At 35.3% G+C, this 7,299-nt stretch overlaps 1 long non-coding RNA gene across 1 annotated transcript in view; it reads right to left on the reverse strand.

Moving 5' to 3' along the window:
* The window catches only part of LOC109392952 (uncharacterized), a 43,703-nt gene extending 38,648 nt beyond the window's left edge, over positions 1 to 5,055 (reverse strand). The window contains exon 1 of the long non-coding RNA XR_002126143.1: positions 4,983 to 5,055. This is a non-coding gene — a long non-coding RNA (uncharacterized LOC109392952). The remainder of the gene's footprint in view (positions 1 to 4,982) is intronic.
* Positions 5,056 to 7,299: the final 2,244 nt, after the last annotated feature.

Consider the following 7,299-nt stretch of genomic DNA (forward strand, 5'->3'; position numbering starts at 1 on the left):
AAGGATCAATGGTCTGAGAATAGAACTGCTGCCTCGGGTTAAAGTTATATGTAAAAGGACTGAACTTACTTTAAAACAAGAACCATCCCAATGACTTATAGAAGATGTTAAGAGATACAAGGTAAATTGGAATAACTTCCCCTAAAAATAATGAAATCAGAAACTAGCATGAAGATTTACTAGTCTAAAACTATAATTAGAGTAAGTCCCATGTTTGTACATTTTTGTGTCTTTATCTAGGGCTTGGATAGAAAACTAAAACTAAAAGCTGGGCAATAATGGAAGCGTGTGTGTATGTGTCTGCAGAATGGTTATAATGACTCATGTTATATATTAACAGTACAGATATCTATTGTCATGCTATAGCAAATTTCTGAAGTCATTAACATTTGTTCAAATATCTATTATCCATTTTTTCTTTTTCTCTTCCTGATATTTATAAAGGATATCCTTTTAAAAAAATACAATTGTAACATGTCTCTTTAACAAACAGAGACTCTAACACCAAGCCACTCACACTTAGTCCTGTGATGTTAATGAATGAGAATTCCTTTTCCTAAATAGTCAAGTGAACAATTTCCTATCTTGATTTATAAAAAATTCAACAACCAATATGCCTTAAGAAAAGAAAAGCAGTTTCCATTTATTAAAGGTTATATCTGATGTCTAAGCCATATGACATAGTATCATTACATTCAGTTTAATGGGAGAAAAATGAACATTAACAAACACTGGTATTTTGTATCTAAAAGAAGTCAGGTGCAAAGCAAGGAAGGAAATGAACCTTGAATTTCTAGCCTAATCTAAAGCATTTAAACTATGATTTTAAAGTTGTTCTCCAATTAACTTATAAGTACCTAATTAGATAGGGATCTATACAGCATTTTCATAAGAACCATAGGAATTATGAAAAGAACTTCAATAATTAATAAGGATTAGAAATCCTTTCACAGTGTATGAGAGAAACCTTTCCCACAGCAACATCAAAGGAAAAAGATGCTGTAAAATGATGGACATTTTTCTATTGAGTTGATTATCCAGGCATAAAGGGTTGACAAGGGATTGACCTCTGTCACTGGGCTTGTTAGGAAAGGCCTGGATAAAGAAAATGTTATGTTAATGAATCAGGTGAGTGATGGAGGAATTACCCTCATACATACACTTAAACTATGTTTTTGAAACATGTATAAAACACACTTGCACACTCGCACGCGTACACACACTAACACACATTCTACCATTCCCTAAACACATCAGGTAAACCTTTCACTTTTAGTTATTTCAGTTCTAATAAGGAAAAACAGGATTTTCCAAACCAATGGACAGAAAAAAAATTAGGCTTTCAGAAATGTTCTTGCTGAAACTTATTAGAATTCCTGGCTATATGTTGAATTCAGTGAACAGGATAGTGAGGGAGATTTAGAAAGGGACTCTTTCCAACTCCACTCATGTTCCAGGAATATTAAAAATATAAGAAAAAAAAAGTATTTGAATGCTTGCCATTATTAAGGAATCAGAAAAGTACAAGAGAATCCATGACTGAAAATCCTGATGATGGACTTTTGAGAGTGTTTTAAGTTAAATTAATGGAAGTATTTAAAGAGATGCTGATGTTAATGCAAATAAGATTTTTCATTTAAAAATATCAACAATGTGACTAAACTCTCAGTATTAAATATCTTGAATGTCCTATTCAGGCTCAGTCTATTCTGAACAATTCTTAGTTTTCAAAGTATAAAAATATATGTCGGGCCGGCCGAGTGGCGCGATGGTTAAGAACTCGCTTGGGATGCCAGAGGGCCCCGGTTCGGATCCCACATATGAGGGCCAGTGACACTGCCCTCCACAGCTAAGATGCTGAACAACAGCTCAACCTGGAGCTGGGTGCCCTGAGTCACCGGCGACGGCGTGGGCTGCAGTCCCTGTGGCAGTGGATTGCCAGGGGCTACCGTGTGTGGCCAGCAGCCAGCGTGAGCGGCCAGCAGCCGCAGTGAGCGGCCGTCCAGAAGCCGGCGACTGATCTGCCTCGCCAGAGAAGAGCGCAATGATGGTGCCAACTTGGGCCAGTGAAGCAACATCCTCCACAACTAGATTGAAGAACAACAACAAAAAAAACGACAGCAACTTGTCTGTTCCCCTTTCCCCAATTCCCCAGCACTGTTCCCATCCCCCCAATTCCCCAATAAAAAATCTTAAAAAAAAAAATAAATAAAACTGGTTAATCCCTGATGGTAGTTGAAGGTATGTATATATTCCTTAAAAAAAAAAAAAAAAGTATAAAAATATATGTCATAAGCACAATGGAAATGAATTTAAACTCACAGCCCTCAAATGAATAGGAGAAAAATAACTCAGGAAGACAAGAAACAAATGTGAAGAAAAAAAAAGAAAACTAAACAAAAAACAAAAACCAATTTTACAGGCCTGTCAAAAAACATTAACAATAAGTTATAATAACAAAGAAAAAGACAATCTCAAAACTTCCTTTTTATTAACTACCTTGAACATTCATAATATTTTTCTATTTCTTACAGAAGGCCTCGAAGAAATCTATGATCAAACCTCAAATAATATTACTATAAAAACAATTTTTGACGAAAGACTAAATGCATTCCCTCTAAGATCAGGAACAAGGCAAAGATGTCTGTTCTTACCAGTTCTAGTCCACTCTGTACTACAGGTTTCAGCCAGTGCAGTCAAGTAAGAAAAACCAATAAAAGGAACCCAGAATGGAAAGGAAGAAGGAAAACTGTCTTTATTAGATGACATAATCATTTATGTAGAAAATCCTATGAAATCTACAAAAAAGCTACTAGCACTAATAACTGAGTATAGTAAAACTGTAGGATTCAAAGTAAACACATAAAAGTCTAATCTTTTTATTTACTACTAGCAATGAAAAATCAAAAGTTGAAATAAAAGAATTTTTTAATAGGATCACAAAATAAAATATTTACAGGTAAATTTATATTAATATGTCCAAGACCAGTACACTGAAAAAACAAATACTGCTGAGAGACATTATAGACCTAAATAAAAGGAAAAATATGTCTTCATGAATTGAAAGATTCAATAGTGTTAAGATGTCATTTCTCCTCAAATTGATTTATAGATTCAACATGATCCAAACCAAAATTCCAACAAGCTTTTCTATTGAAATTGACAAGATGATTCTAAAATTCACATGGAAATTAAAAGAACCTAGATTAGCCAAGACAACGTTGAAAAAGAACAAAGTTGGAGGATTTACACTACCGTCTTCATTACTTATAAAGCTACAATAATCAAGATAGTGGTGGTATTAATAAAAGCTTCAAAAAAAAAAGATAGTGGTGGTATTGGTGGAGGTGTAGTCACATATGTCAGTGGAATAAAACAGGGTCGAGAAATAGATTCACACATATATGGTCACTTGATTTTCAATAAAAATGCAAATGCAATTCAATGGTAGAAAAGTAGTCTTTTAACAAATGGTTTTAGAACAACTAGATATCCATGTGTCCCCAAAAAAGGTGGGTGGAAGAGAAGGACACTCCTTTATACCTTAAAATTTGAATCATATGCAAAAAATTAACTCAAATGGATTATAAACCTAAACGTGAAACCGAAAACTATATAGAGATTCTAGAAGAATCTTTTCTTCTAGAAAAGATTCATTTTCATATGAGAAAAATCTTTGTGACTTTGGGTTAGGCAAATACTTCTTAGATCAGCACCAAAAGCATGAACCATGAAAAAAAAAACCTAATAAACTTTATTTAATCAATATTGAGAACTTCTGCTCTTTGACAACCCTGTTAAGAGAATGAAAAGATGAGCCATAGCTGGGAGTAAATATCTGAAAATCACATATCTGATAAAGGACTTATTACTAGAAGATTAAAAAAATTCTCTAAACTCAACAGTAAGAAAACAAAATTCAGTTAAAAATGGCAAGATTTGAACACATACTTCACTTGAAATGTACAGATGCAAATAAACACATGAGAAGATGCTCAACATTATTAGTCATTACAGAAATGTGAATTAAAATTACAATGAAATACCACTACAAACCTATTAGAATGGCTAAACTAAAAAAGTCTGACCATACTAAATGTTGATGAGCATGTGAGAGAACTGGCAACTTACACCCTGCTGGTGGGAAAATACTTCAGTAGTTTTTTTGAAGTTAAACGTACGACTGCCATTTAACTCAGCCATTCCCATCTTGAAACTATATATCCATACAGAGATTTATATACAAATGTTCACAGCAATTTTACTTGAAATAGCCAAAAACTATATAATGGAATACTACTCAGCAGTAAAAAAGAATGAACTACTGATAAGTGCAACAACGTGGATGAATCTCAAAATAATTATGTTGAGTGAAAGAAGCTGAGAGGGGTTGGGGGACGAATACTGTATGATTCCATTTATATAAAATTCTGGAAAATACAAATTAGTCTATAATGACAAATTAATCAGATCAGCGGTCATCTGAGAACTAGGAGGGATAAAGGAAAGGTGGGGATGACGGTGATTTCAAAGTGGCACAGGGCAACTTTGGGGTGATGGCTTCATTATCTGGATTGTAGTGATGGTTTCAGAAGTGTAAGCATGTCAAAATTTATCAAATTGTATACGTTATATGTATAGTTTATTGTATTAATTACATACAATAAAGCTGTCAAAAAAATTTTAGGGCAAAAGGGGTAATCTGAGAGATTAATCTATGGCTCTAAACTGTACTCTTAACTAATCACTGAAGTACTTTGGTCAAAGTGAATTCTACTACATATGGGCAAGAATATTAAAATAATTCTTTACAAAGCTGAATTATTTCTTCAGCAGAAATATATACAAAAGAAATGAAATTAATCATTCACATTCACAAATTTTTGATATTTTGACGGTTATTTGCAGATTTTTGGTGGGCTTTCTAGACAAGTGAACTAACTACGTCTAGGAAAAGTATACTGGAAAATGAAAAATCATACCTTGATTTGTGCAAAGGGTCTTTCATAACCTCCAACATAGAGAAGGCCAACATTCTGAGGAAGTAACCTACAAAGAAAAGAAAAAGCATTCTTTTAAAATTACTTTTCCTTAAATGTAAGGTTATATAATCATTAAAAGATAACAGACAGATACTGTGAAAAATTAGTATCTATGCAATTGTTTTTTCTTTTTCACTATAGGGTAGTAACTAGCAAAGGAATAATCCTTATACTTCAAGAAATAGTGGGTAAGTATTGAGAACAAAAACTGAAATGCAGAACACTAACAGATTAGAAATTACTACACAGTGTCTCTGGGGGAGAACAGAACGTGATACCTATATTTAAAAATCTACAAGGATTCAATTCAAGAAACATTCACTGTATGTCTATACTTTGTACTAAAGGAGGTAATACAAACCTAAATAATTAGGTCCCAAAATTTGACAGGAAAACCAGACACATAAATAATTAACCCTAACTAAAGGCGGCCTCTAAAACATAAATAAATAAATAAATAAATAAATAAATAAATAAATAAATAAATAATAAAAAAGGTGGCCTCTGATAAGTGCTATTTATAAAGGTATTCGCCATTGCAAAGTAGTCGTACTTGCTATGTAAGAGGTACTTGCTATGAGGGAGCTGGAAAAGTCTAAATTTAGGATTTGGGCTTAGCTTTAAAGGGTGGATAAGGCAAAGGAAGAAATTTAAACAAAGTCCTAAGAATGCAGATGATTTGAGACAAAGAGTAGACAAGTATGACTGGAGTATGGATAATTTAGTTGGAGATGAAAACCCAAAGGAAGTTTTGAATGGATCATGAATGTCAAATGCTGTTATCTTTTATAAGCAATATGGAGTCATATTTTTATAAAATAAGATGTATTTATTTCTTATTAAAAGAAAATACACATGAAAATAAAAATCAAACCATACAGGGAGTGGGAAAAAACGTTATGGTTATCTTCCCTGAATCATCCCTCCCTTCCTATTCCCACTTCAAAGAGGTTCATCATTCTTGACTGCATTAAACACTGTGAAAGCCGGATGGCTCAGGGGTTAGAGCACGTGCCCTTAGCAACAAGGTTTCCGGTTCAAATCCCACATGGGATGGTGAGCTGCGCTCACCCGCAACTAAGATTGAACATGGCACCTTGAGCTGAGTGAACTGAGTGGCCGTGAGCTGCCAACGGGCAGCCTGATGGTGACAGGACTTGGAGCTGAGCTAGCTGCACCCTCCATAACTAAGATTGAAGGACAACAACTTTGCTGTTCCCCTTCCCAAATTCCCCAATAAAACAAACAAACAAACAAAAACATTGTGAATGAAGGCATACCATCATTAGAACTGTGCTTGTGGAATGTATAGTGCTACATGGTAGAGGAAGAGCATAATTAAATATTCTTGTGTTTATCTCATCTTTCTTTTTTCTTTGTTTAAATTGGGGAATTGGGGGAGGGGAACAGCGCTGGGGAATCGGGGGAAGGGGAACAGACAAGTTGCTGTCCTTTTGTTCTTCAGTCTAGTTGTGGAGGACTCGGCTTCACTGGCCCATGTTGGTATTATCATTGTGTTCTTCCCGGGTGAGGCAGATGGATCGCCGGCCTCTAGATGGCCGCTCAAGGTGGCTCTTGGCAGCTCACACTGGCTGCTGGCCACTCACGCTGGCTGCCAGCCACACACGGTAGCTTATGGCAGCCCACTGCAGCAGCCTACGCCATCAAAGGGGACTCACGGAAGCCCAGCTCCAGGTCGAGCTGTTGTTCAGCATCTTAGCTGTAGAGGGCAGTGTCACTGGCCCTCAAGTGGGATCCGAACCGGGGCCCTGATGCTCAGAGCTGGCATCCCAAGCCAGCTCTTAACCAACGCTCCACTCAGCCGGCCCTTATCTCATCTTTCTTTTATCACCACTCCCTAATGGACACTGAATCAATGGACACAACTCCAGTCTTAACATTACTGTACATAAAGAATGTGAAAAAAAATTGCCTATACTCTTTCCCCCCAAAATTAGGCCAACATGCAGTCTCCTCAGAGTCTAGATAGTGAAAGCTAATAGCCTTTTATGGCATGTAAAATATTATCTCTAGGATGAATGCAAATTCTATTGCATGAATCTAAGAATGGAAAATCGAGTAGTATCTAAAGTGAAGGAAAAAAACTGCAAACTCAAAACAATCAAATGGAAAATTTTCAGTGTATCATACTGGTCTAATAAAAAAAATTATAACACAAGATTATCATAACTATCCTTCTAAATTCAGTTAGTAATTTCAAAAATCCTACTTCAACAATTCCAGGATATGCATTTAT

The sequence above is a fragment of the Hipposideros armiger genome, unplaced genomic scaffold, assembly GCF_001890085.2.
Source record: "Hipposideros armiger isolate ML-2016 unplaced genomic scaffold, ASM189008v1 scaffold_358, whole genome shotgun sequence".
Classification (NCBI taxonomy): Eukaryota; Metazoa; Chordata; class Mammalia; order Chiroptera; family Hipposideridae; genus Hipposideros; species Hipposideros armiger.